The sequence below is a fragment of the Octodon degus genome, unplaced genomic scaffold, assembly GCF_000260255.1.
Source record: "Octodon degus isolate 3935 unplaced genomic scaffold, OctDeg1.0 scaffold00014, whole genome shotgun sequence".
Classification (NCBI taxonomy): domain Eukaryota; kingdom Metazoa; phylum Chordata; class Mammalia; order Rodentia; family Octodontidae; genus Octodon; species Octodon degus.
The window spans coordinates 15426484-15439951 of NW_004524590.1; the positions used below are offsets into that span (position 1 = coordinate 15426484).

The 13468-nt window shown below is 34.4% G+C and overlaps 2 pseudogenes; one reads left to right on the forward strand and one right to left on the reverse strand.

The window, feature by feature from the left end:
- Positions 1 to 12153: 12153 nt before the first annotated feature.
- On the reverse strand, positions 12154 to 12780 carry LOC101562657 (annotated as a pseudogene).
- A 130-nt stretch (positions 12781 to 12910) lies between these two features.
- LOC111815302 overlaps positions 12911 to 13468 on the forward strand; it is a 1142-nt pseudogene continuing 584 nt past the window's right edge.

Genomic DNA, 13468 nt, shown 5'->3' on the forward strand with positions numbered 1-13468 from the left:
AAGAAGAAGAAGAAGAAGAAGAAGAAGAAGAAGAAGAAGAAGAAGAAGAAGAAGAAGAAGAAGAAGAAGAAGAAGAAGAAGAAGAAATAAATAAGAAAAAGAAATGTGAAAGAAAGGACAAAAGGAAGAAGATCAAGATCTCAGTGGAGTGGGGAGAGAGGGATAGGAAAGGAGATGACAAAAGAAGTACAAATCTGTTATGTAAATGTACCAACTTCCTACAAGGAATGTGAGCATGTTCTAAGTACATTTACTGATAAACTAAGGGGGAAAAGGCACCTGTGCTAGATTTATGGCTGGCAACAACCACAGCTTGCTCCTATGACTAAGTTGGCCTGCCTTTTCCTTTTCTTTGTTTCTGTCAGTTTCCTCCTGGCTCTCTTTGTGGTTGCATAGTTTGGTTCCTGTCAGTCAAAAAGCTTAGACTGGCCTCTCAGACTACTTGTATTTCCTAAGGATTGCTTTTGTGCTTCACAGTGCTTTTAACTTCACAGTTATCTCTTCCTTGATTCTTTTCCTATTGTTCCTTAGAATATATTTTCACCTTTTTTACTCTCCATGGCTTTCTGACAGCCATGCAAAGGCTGCTTCTACGCAGCATCTTGCCTAAACGTCTTTGATTGTGGCTTTGACTCACATTCCTTAGTGCTCAGTAATGCTGGTCGTCTTTTCATGTGAATAGTAGTCATTTCTATAACATCTTCATAGAGATATCTACTCAAGTTCTTTTTCATATTTTTAATTCACCTTGATTTTATTATTGTTATTGAGATGGGGGAACTTTTAAAAGACATTTTAGATATTAGTACCCTATCAAATATATAATTCCCAAACATTTACTTCCATTTCTGTTTTGTCTTTTCTCTTACTTTTTTGGTTATCTTTATAATTTCTAGTTTTGATAAAGCCTAATTTTTCTATTTGTCTTGCTTCCCTTTTTTATTATCATGTCTAAGAAATCCTGACAAATCTGATGACCTGATTATTTCCCACTTTATCTGCTTAAAAAATTTTATAGAAGTAGCTCTCAAGTTTATGGTTTTTAATGTAATTTATTTTAAAATTTGTATCTAATGTAGGTAAAAGGTCCACTTTCATGCTTTTATATTTTGATCCCCTGTTTCCGAAGCACCATTTTTTAAAAGAGTATATGTTCCATTTTTGAATGGTTGTGGTACACTCATCTGAAAAGTCACTAACCATATATGAAATTATCCAGACTGTCTATTCTAATATATTGGTTGACATATGTTTTATAACAATAACATACTGCATATATTTGGGTCATTGTAGCCTTAGTGTTAGGTTTGTTCAAAAGGTTAAACCCTGCAAATCTTTTTTTCAAGATTATTCTGACTTTCCCTGGAATTTTCACATAAATTCTAAATTTTTAAAATTTCTATGAAATTTTCTGTGAGATATAAACAAGGATCATACTCACTTAGACATTTTATTTGAATATAATCATCAAAATTATTTCTCCCAATCAATGACTGTAAGCTTTACTTTCATTTGTGTATGCTTTAGTTTTCCTCAAGAAGGCTTTGCAGTTGGTAACACAAAATGTTACATGAAAATCCCACCTGTGTCACCTTTTGTGCATGCCATTGCAGTGTAGTCATGTCAGCACACTAGGCAATGCCAGCTCTTTGAAGGCAGTGAAGAGGGCAACAGAGCCTCGGCAAAATATGCAGCTTGCCCTGCTTCCTAGGGATGCCAAGGGAAGCTTTATGCAGGACCAGCTTTCACCTCAGAGAGCCTTCCGCTTGAGCTGGAGATCCTAAACTGAAGGTGTTATTTGATTTTTGCTCCTCAGTGCCTCGGCAATTCTTGTCCTGTTTTCACAGCTCTTTGTATTTTGGGGGAGAAGCAAGTACAGGACTGACATTTTCACAGATGTTCTATAGTTCTGAAGGAAGGTGTTGCCCTCCTGATTCATTTTTAGCTATTGTGTTCATCACTCAGGATAATTTGGAGTTGATACACCAGATATCATTAAATATGGGTAACTTGCTTTGGTTTATCATAGAGCTGCATATCTAACATAGCTGAGAGAATTAACAGGAGAATTAAAATCTCAGCCAGAACTTCCTTATGACTTCTGAGGAAAAAAGTGTGCAAAAAATCAATAAAAAAATAAAAACAGAAAACACTTGGTTTATTATCACAAACAGATCTATTGACATCTTTTAAAAAATAGGACAAAGGATGATAAAACAAACAACAAATAAACAAGTTCTAGTTTCGTACACAAATGTTACACCAAGTCCTTGCTGGATTAAATATAAATGTGAATTTCAGATGAGAAAGAATTTTTTTTTCGTAGAAGCATGTCTAAAATGTTACTTGAAATGTGAATATACAATTTAATAGAAGAATATAATACAGTATTTGCCATGTACTTATATTTTTGTTGTTTACTTGAAATTTCAATGTTATATTCTGCACATTTATTAGTTAAATTTCTTAACTTACAGTTTCTGGAAATCTTGTATTGAGTTACTGCAATAAAATATTAAACTCCCAACTGGATGTGTGGGCACCTAGTACTCTGGAAGTCTGAGGCTGGGGGGTTTTCAGTTCATATCTAATGAGAGTAACTTTAGGGCTTTGAGACCTTATCTCAAAATTTATAAAATGGGGTCAAGAGTGGAAATGTAGCTCAATGGGAAGTCCCTGAAATCAAGCCCGGTAACATGAAGCAAAAAGAAGAAACAATAAATAAATGAATTCTCAAAGCTGTTGTACAACCAAAAAGTCTGAGTTCTTGAGAAGGCACAACATATACATACTGATTAATCTAGATTATTTACCCCATAGGTTGTGTATTCTACTACAGACTTTTCCACAAACAGAAGAGCCACAAATATCTCTCATCAATAGTATACTTATATGTAATTATATAAAATGGAGTCATTATTGTATATTTAAGTATAGGTTAAAAAATTAAGATAAAAAATTACTGGGATTTTAAATTGCAGTTTCATAAAGAATGTTAATATAGCAAGAATATGGAATAGAAATAGCAAGCAGGTGAATGTTTAGAAAATCACTGCTTCTCATTCATGCACACATGGAGCTAGAATTATTATAAGAATTATAAATTTCCTGGAGAATATTAAATTATAAGCAATTATCAAAAATTATGCTTTTAAGAGTGGGGAGATGTCTCAGTAGAATAAGTGCTTCCCTGGCAAGTGCAAGGGCCTGAGTTCAATCCCCGGTTCTGAAAAAAAAAAAAAAAAAAAAAAAAATATGCTTTTAAGAGTTGTCTAGAAAGTTGAATAAAAGATGGTATATAAATGATAAGAACTCAAATTGTGATGAATTTAAACATTAATGAGTGTGCTTCATTGATTTTTAGTCAGAAAGTAAGAATAATATTGAATTTCTGCCTGTGAAAATAAAATACACATACAAAACATTATGTTCCAGGCCTCACTTGAAAGTAACACGAATTGATCTGAGATGGAAGATCCCCCGTTCAAGGAGGTAACAGGGGTTTGTGACGGAGCCAAACTTTGGGAAAAACTGTCACCGCCTGAATTTGAGCCCTGGTTCTGAAGTGAGAAGGAAAACTTCCTCTGACTTTATTCAAAACAACATCTTTTAACTATTATTTTTCCAAACGAATATTTTCAATTTGAGTTTTCTTAGTCAATGTCATTCAATTGTAATGAGTGCTCAAACTGAATACTTGTATGATGACAAGTTCTGTATCAGTTTATTTTGTTTTGCATATGTATGTTTTAACAACAGATTTACTGAAAAATATGAAATCAGTATTTCACCCCATATACAAATTTGATTTTCTTCCTTAAAATTCCTACAATGAGTCAATATGTAAATGTGATAGAAATCAGGCTGTGAGTTACGATTGTGATGTACTATCACTACAAAACCTGGTTTCGTTTAGGAAGTAGCTGTATAGAACCAAGATAATCCAGAAAACCTGGGGTCTAAAGAGCATTTTTGCTAAGTTTGGTGGAATGCTTCTTTGTTAGAGTATTTCATAGGCACTTGAGACAGTTTCATCTAGTATTACAGATGTATTTTACTGCATTATACTGTGTATTAACCTGAATGAGGAAAAGAAACATAGCTCAGTGGCACAGAACCTGTCTGGCAAGCGCAAGGTCCTGAGTTGAATTCCTGGTACAGAAATACAGTGATTAATTAATTAATTAAAAAAGAAAAATCTTGAATAATTTTAAATGCATATGCTAGTAAAGTATAGATGTACACATGCATTCAATTGTTTTTCTTTTAATTTTATTTGTGTGTGTGTGTGTGTGTGTGTGTGTGTGTGTGTATTTGGCCAGCTCAGCCCACCAGGAGGCGGGCTGGCTGGCATGTGGGGCTGGGGGATTGAACCGCGGTCCCTGGGCTTTGCTAAGCTTGTTCTAAGTAGGTGCTTTAGACCACTGAGCCATCTCACCAGCCCCCATGCATTCAATTGTATCTGAGAAAGAATTTCTACAGATTGCCTTATAATTTATAAGAAATACTGATAATATGTATGGAGAGACATTATTTTTGACTCACAAAAGAACATAGAAGTATAGGCAAAATGTAAAAAGCTTACACTAATAGTATATAATTCCAAGATCCTGAATATCAGCTTGACTCCAATCAGAAAATTAAACCTTTACCTAGTACCAAGTCAAAACAATTTCAATCGAAATAACTATGAAGATTTATGTGTTAAAGCATTTGTACAACAATAGATTTTATGCTATATGAAACTAATAAATGAATGCTATATTTGTGAAATAACAAACATTTAGGTCAAAAGAAGAAGATATATTTTAAAGCTGTAAGTGCAATGCAAGATTTGCTAGGGATAAAATTAATTGATTTGGTGAAATTTTCTGGTTTTGCTGTTACTACAAATGCATGATAGAAAATATCATCGGTTGCTGCATCTAGCATGCCAGATAGATGCTTAGGGACATGAGCAGCGGGAGATGGAAGCTCTCTTTAAAGACTGACTCGTGGTCAATGGCGAAATGAGGATTAGCTAAGCCTCACAATGAACTGGTAAAACGAACTGTCTCATCTTAGCCAAGAGAAATACATACTAAGGTAAGTTTAGGCTCTGAGGGTTTGTAAATCATAAAGCTTTTTCCTCTGTAGCATGTTAATATATAAAACCAAAAATAACTGGAATTCACAAGCTAAATTTTGATAAAAACCATCCAGCCTTTTGTTTGAAACAAAACATTTTGAATAAATATCTAATATTCCAAGCTTTATTGAAAATGAAAAACACACTGTCTCATTGAAATTTTTTTCTCCATAAAATTAATAATAAAAAAACAAAACCCTTTATACAGCTTTTAACTGAATAACAGCTGGAAACTTCTAAGTGGTAAATTGAAGAATCTATAATTGAGCTACAGTTTCTGCAGGAGACAGAAATAAAAATGTTTTTTTAATTTAGATTTTTTTTTGCATTTTAGAATATATAAAAAGCACAGAGTGAGTGTTCATGGAGAACTGATTTCCTTATATTCTTCACTCATGGATGGGAACACCACGCAAATGTTTTTTTTGTTTGTTTGTTTGCTTGTTTTTTTTTGTTGTTGTTGTTGTTTTTTTTGTTTTTTAGCTCAGCCTGCCCTGATGTAGGGGATGGTGCAGCATGTGGTGCCAGGGATCAAATCGTGGGCGACTGCACCTGCCTAAGCTTGCCTAAGCAGGCACTTTAGACCACTGAATTATCTTGCCCTCCACCTCACCATATAAATTTAGATGTAATATTTTAAGAACAGAACTCCACGTATTCTTTTCAAAGCTTTTTGTTTTTCAGTCTGCACCGTATCTCATTTGTGAGAACTGGTCATCTTGAGAATTGGGGACGGCACAGTATACACATGAGACTCGATCAGACTGAAAAATTCATATACAAAATGTTTGGGTTTTTGGTATAAATATTCTTGGCCAGAAAGTGTAGGAAAAAATTCAAAGTGTAGATCTTGGTGTTGGTATATTATTAAAAATGGGCTGTATGTTCATGGCAGAATTAAAACTTTAGAGCTTCATGAGGGGGAGGATTGGGCTAACCTGTAAAAGACAAAAGTAGAGACTTGAGCTTGTAAGAAAGGATTAATAAAGTCTCAGAGTTTATTTAACATGTTGGACTAGGACAACAGGATGAATAAAGACCAATTTAACTTTATATTTAAAGAAGAGAGAGGCGGAGTCCTAAAGTGGCATGTAAGACACGGCAGTAATCACCTCCCCCCAAGGGCACCATGATCAATGATTAGTCACCCACCAGACTCCCTGCCCGCAGGTGACTTAATCAGGGGAGAGACTGCAGTTCCTGTTTCACTATTTTTAAAAAATGACGGGAATGCTAAAGGAAGGAAAGGTACCTGCATACTTCTAAGCAGCCCCACTAGAGAAATGTCTCCCAATCGGAGAAGGAAGAGAAAATTAAGTTTAGTATTTAGATTTGAAACCCAGTCCCAGCTCAGCAAGGTGAGACAGACCCATTGCTCATGAAGTCTACACAAGCCTGGCTGCCAGGACTGCGTCCGCAGGCTGATTCCTGGAGCTGCTGTCAGGTAGATGTCTAGTATGTGATTGGCCCACATTTCTGTTATTATCAAAACACTTTGAAAACAGTCTGTTCTTCCAATTTTCTCTTTTAAATGGTTTGATAAATCACAAATGAAGCCTTACGCTAGAATTTCTTTTATCTTTGGGTGATTCTAAGCATTCCTCTTTCTCTTTCTGCTTTCTGTGATTGACTAGCTTTTTAATACTGTTATTTTACATTTCCACAACTGAAAAAGAGAAAATCCAAAAACTGAGGTAAAAGGTTTGAAAGGACAGAAAATTTAAACTACCCATAGAAAAAATCTAAGTTTTAGATTATCTGAAAATTACATTTTTCTAACACTTTCTTAACATTTATTTCTCACTAATATAGATATTAATTGCTTTCTTTTTTTAGAAAGTGGATTTACAGAAAGGCTTAATATTCTCTTAATTTTTTTCTGACACAGATAAGATTCATATAAAAACAGTTAAAATATTTCGTAATTCTGAATTTTTTTTTTTTTTACATTGAAAAGATAAAATGTAAGAAAATGCACAGATTTCTCATTTTCTGACTTTTCTGGATCACTTCATGTTTAGCAAAAGATTACATAGGTTTTAAGAACAAATAATTTCACATATTCATCACTGCTTGTGTACTAACCATGTCGGGTTGAATACAGAGTCTGAGAAACTGCTCTCCCTCCGAAAAGGTTAAAATCCATTGTTTCGGTCGTCTCCCTATAGCTGGATGCAGTGTCCGCACATGCAACTTAAAGGAGGAGAAGTGCAATTCTTCTCATGTGTTACGGAGATTCATTCCATCTTCAGCTGACTCTAGGGCAGAAATATCTGGTCTAAACATGTTGAAGCAAGCTATCTTAGCTCGTGGGACATGCAAAGTGAAAAAATGGAAGATGCAAGGAGGAGAAAGCAAAGGATCGGACATAGGTCAAGGCCACCTGGCCCCAGACACAGTACTCCGATTACTCCACCAGTGACATGGGTATATCTGGAGGCAACTGGTTAGACAATCAAATTTAACTGTCATAGCCATGCAAGAATATGACACATGCTTTAAAATTAAACTGAGCTGTAGCTCAGTTTATAAAAGAGAAAATGCTACAGCTACTGTTGGTATGAGAAAATACTGTTGCCATAGACAGAACACACCAACATAGTTCATGACATACTAAATTTCAAAGTTTCCTGGAAAAGAATACTACAGAAGATTTCATAACCTTCTAAGTTTACTAGAAAACAGACCAGTAATCTAATAAATACTATCAAAACTCAGATAAATACAGAGGTCAATTTTAAAAATGCAGCTGTAGTCTGAATTTATATTTTGGATTAGTTTATAACCATACAAAGCAAGTTAAAATTTTTAAATACCTATTAGAAAGCCAAATCAAACACAAAATGATGAATACTACATACATATTCCTTTTCAGCCCAGTCCAGGAAGCTTGATAAAGTATGAAATTTTAAGCTAAGTGACAAAACAGAGCACTAGATGGAGAATCAAAATTAAAAGTTCAGAAGTCAAATTGGAGCTTCTACTGTTGGAATTCGAAATAATTTAGTTTAGAACATCCCCAGGGTCATACAGAGAACTTGTTCTTACAGAAGTCTGCTTTGGTAAAATTATAAGAATGCTTAAAAAGGGCCAGTGAAATAGCTCAGCAGGTTTGAACCCCAAGCCTGCCATGCCAGCCTGGTCCCTGGGAGACACTGATATGGTTATTGAGAGGTGGCACGCGCCTGTAATCCCAGCTCTTGGGAGGCTGTAAACAAGCAGATCAATATGAGTCCGATCTATTAATGAGACCCTGAACACCCTGAAGACCCTTCCCTAAAATACAAAAAAAGAATACTTAAAAATATCATAAATACATATTTTACCAGCAATATTAAATTATAAATAATAGTGACTCTGGAGGGAGCTAAATGTTTTTTCATTGTTCAGGTTCAGTGAGTATTACACATGAAACCGGCTGAAACAGGATGATATACATCTGAAAAACTGCTATAAACACCTTTGGCTTCATGATTTACTGTTAAAATTCATCTAATTTTCATCTCAAAGCTGTTTCAGATGCACAGCTCAGTGAATCAGTGAGCTGTTGATTCTCACTGTGGAATTTGATAGTACATTTGCAATTATATCAATGCAAATTTTCCTGAAAAAAAGATATTTTTTTCCTAAAGAAAGCACAGATGATTCTTTTAAAAAATTATATAAACTTATGTCTAACAGGCCTCTGTATCTGTATAGAAAACTACAATCCAACCTTATTACATACTTTCACATTTGCCTTTATGTATTACTGAAACTATTGAAGCATTGGTAATCATTTTTTATTAAATTGTAAATTATCTAACAAAATGCATCAGAAGTACATAAAATTCAACATATTTTACATTTTTCTGATATATTTTCTAACTTTTGTATTACTCAGTTTGCCTGTGTCAGCAAATAAATTAGGAAAGAGCTAATAGATTCTTGCATTTCATATTTTGGGGGTATTGGCTCAAAAAATTCTATGTTTTACAATTATTTATCTGAGAATTTTAAGCACAGTTCTGGATTTTTCTCCATTGTATTATAATACCAAATCAACCAACAGCACTTACATATTTAATATGGAACTTATTTTATTAATTTAATATATAAATAATAGAAAAATATTGTGCTTAAACCATAGATCCCTTAGCTTTCACAAAGGAAATTTCTGTTAGTTTTCAACCAAAATATTAAAGTGTGAATTTTGCTGTACTATTTGCCTATTACTTACAAACACCACATCAGTATTTATTTTCTTCTATTCTTACTGACTTAATGACTTCCAAGTTTTGAATAAGTATTACTTAAAAGAAGTAGGGAGCCAATAAAGCAGGACGAATTTCTTCTTTGCAAATCCAATGCTGGGTGAATTCTCTGGGCATTTAAGAGTGGAAAGAGGAGAGCTAAAAACAGTGTTTTTATTTGATCTGTTGGTCTGAGTTGTCTTAGCTCTAAGGCCAAAAAGGTACATTATCTTGTCCCCATCATAATTTTAGGCACTCACAGAGGAGACTTATTTTTAATTTCTTTTAAAATAAGACAAAAAAATTAATCACATAAAACTAATAGAAATTATTTCAATTTACACTGTATTCACCTTTATTCCACTATCAATGTAAAACAATTTTTTTTTTTTCAGAACTGGGATTGAACTCAGACCCTTGCACTTGCCAGGGAAGTGCTTCTTCTACTGAGCCATCTTCCCAGCCCCTATCAATGATAAACAATTTTTAATACCTTTTTAGAAGAAAAAAAAAACTTAAGGAAGCAGTAATGTCTAGGTCTCCTGGTAGCCATAATGCAGCGCATCTACCTGTTATAAATCCTAGGCAATATTTGAGTAAGGAAATGATTAATTTAGTTAAATAAATTTGAGCTGCCTATATAAAGAACTGGCTTGCTAATACTAGTTTGCTAAAATTTAACTATCTCAGTACTCTCTTTACACAACTCAGCTTTATGTAAATTAGTCTTTATAATTATCTAAATGCACTTTAAAATGCTATAAATATGTTAAAAAATGGTCATTGGTAGTCATGAAGTCAAATGGTAGGCAATGTATTTTATCATCAGAAATAGAAACACCACAAAAGCTACCACAGTACCAAACAAAACACTGTTTTCTAATTTATGCCCTATAAACAATGTTGTTTCTGTAAAAAGGCATTTATTAGAACATAATGTGGAAATGTTGCAGTTTATCACAAGGAAACTAGAAATATTAAATTGCAAGCACAGATTAACTCCAAACTCTAAGCATAAATAAAAGTGTGGTAGGCGTAGGGAAGAAATAATTCACGTAGATTTAAACAGAAATCTTACAAAGATTTTTTTCCTGTGGTATACCCTGCAGAAAAGCTTCGGAAAACAAACACTCATTCAGCTATCATTTATTAAACAATATGTACTGGTTACATATAAATCCAGCCACACAATAAAAGTAATGCCCCAGTTTTTTTAAAAAAAAGTCTCACTTCTCTTTGAAGGGTCTAAGATGTATAATCAGCCCTTCACTTTCTTCCAATTACTTGGAAAAGACATTATCAAATTGTCAAATTTTAGTTAAATGTTCAAGTGACTTTTTTATTTTTGCAAATATTCAAGATAATGAAATTGTTAAGTAGATAAGGAAGTTACCCTTTTTCATATTATAAAGTACTATTTTTACTATAAAAAATGTAGTAGGTCGATGAGTATTGGATCTGATATTAGTTTATAAAGATGATGATTTAAGCTTAGGGAAGTCGCTGACATTGTGGGTCCACTGAAGCCCCAACATATACTTTCTGGGGTGATGGTGGTTTTCTGACAAGTCAGTTGCTTTGTATGTTTTTCTATATCATTTTTAACAGTGAACTACAAGACTTAGACACAAATCCAAGAAAAGAACTTAGTACAATTAAATGCAATTCAAATAAAGTTTGGACTCTGAATATGCTGCTGTTTGTCATGCAGAGGACAGACAAATGCTCATGCCATTGTCATGTTCATATGTCATATTTCTGTGGAGTTGTCGTGGGGATTGGGATCAAATAAAGACCAGTTTCTTGGTGAGTACACTGGCAAATTAATGGATAATAGAATGGAGTTGCTAGAGATGTAAGAGGGAAATTTAAAAAGTCACTGTATATATTGATGAGTTTGGGCTATTATTGGTTGTATATAAAAAACAGAAAACAAGATAGATTTTATGTGCTTAATTTACCTAATTAAGGATTGATTGTGCCACTAAAGCAGTGATTTTTGTAGGTAAATGTATTCTAGACAGGAGAGTAAGACATGGCAATGTATGAAGTCTGCATTCACATTTTGCTTGTGATTTATATGAAGTAAGTATTTAGCAATCAAACATTAGGGAAAACATTGTCTGGGATATATATATATATATATATATATATATATATATATATATATATGAAAAAATCTTAACCAACCAAGAGTGTGTGCAAAATTATATATGTAGAGCTGAAAATGAGAGGAAAGATGAAGCAATGCACTTGCTGTTGACAAGTTGAGTGAGTTCCATGAATTTGTAACATCCTAGGAAAAGGAGTTTTTTTTAGAAGGAGAAATATATCAAGAAGATACCAGTTAAAGGTATCCATACGACTTTGTAGCAAACTGAACCTGGCATTTGCTGCTGTCGTGTAAAGTGTTGTAGCAGAAAATAAATTGCATGGTTTGAAGATTTTATAGGCAAAAGAAAAGTAGAAACACTAAATGCCAAAAACATTTTAATAAACTTCTCTTAGAAGCTTTCACTTAGAAACCCAGAAAGTAAAGACAATATATCATAGCATCAAAGGATCAGGGTTAGGCAGAGCAGTAGGAGAGATCAAAATACTTTTAAATCCTAGTAAATAAAACACTTTGAGAGAAAGACTGGGAGCACAGTTAAAGAGTGATTAATTACTTTATCCAGGGATATAGGTATATGTCATGAATAAGAAGGATTATTTAATATTTATCTATTTATTTATCTATTTACTTTACTGGGATAAAAAGTATATATTTAGAATTAACCAGCTGGACTCAGTTTAGATGATCCCAATTTTGTTGGCAACATCCAATGTATCATAATTGGGAGCCAGGCGAACATATGCCTTCTTCTCTCCATCAGGCCTGATTAGAGTACTGACCTTGGCAACATCGATGTCATAGAGCTTCTTCACAGCTTGTTTGATGTGGTGCTTACTGGCTTTGACATCCACAATGAACACGAGTGTGTTGCTGTCCTCAAACTTTTTCAGGACTGACTCTGTGGCCAGCGGGAACTTGATGATGGCATAGTGGTCAGGCTTGCATCTCCTGGGGGTGCTCTTCCGAGGGTATTTGGGCTGTCTCCGGAGCCCTAGTGTCTTGGGATGGTGGAAGGTGGGTAATGTTCGGATCATTTTTTTGTGGCTGTGGATGCCTTTCAGCTCCGCCTTCTTGGTCTTCAAAGCTTTTGTTTTGACTTAAACTTTGGGAGGGGCAGGGCCTTTTCGCCTTCAGGGCCATCTTGGTAAAAAGGCCAAGAAGGATCATTTTAGACACATTTTTTTCCTACATTTTCATGTGTGATAATTGGAAAAAGGGATGGAAGGTTATTGCAGAAAAAAATTGGAGGGATAAAATATGGAAAAAATACATGTATCTGAGAAAATATGTACTGGTGTATACATGCACAACAGTGCATGAATTATATTAAATCTATATTCAGAATTATGGTGTTAGGGCCGGCCAAATAGCTAAGTGATTTAAAGCACCTGCAAGGGGCCTGCAGTCCAGGCCCCTTCCCTGGGGCACTCTGAGATGGCGGTTGAGACTGGGTGTGGTGATGCGAGCCTGTAATCCCAGCACTTGGGAAGCTGTAAACAGGAGAATCACTATGAGTCTGATCTAGTAGTGAGACCCTGAACACCCTGTAGACCTTCCCTAAAATACAGAAAAGAAAAAGAAAAGAATTATATTGTTATGATTGGATGTGCAACAGAAATGAGGTGGACTATGGGAGAAGTGAAAACTGCTGAAATACTTTTTAATGGTCCGTATGAAAAAGTACTAGACAGTTTAATTCCTAGCTGAGGATGAGGGGCAGGAATTTGTAGAGGATGAAACTGGTCAGTCTGAGTTTCCTCCACTATGTTCAAAGCTACTGTAAAAAAGAACAAAAATGGAGGCTTATAATAGCTATCTGATAACAGAGATTTCTAGTCAGCTATAGTACACAAATTTGGAGAAATTATAAAGTAAAATCAGAAATAGCCTTGTAAACATCCAAATTATACATATATGAAGAGTACTACATTGACCTTGTTTGGTGGGAAGTAGAGGCCTGAGAAGTCTAAATGAGCTAGAGCTGCTGGAGGA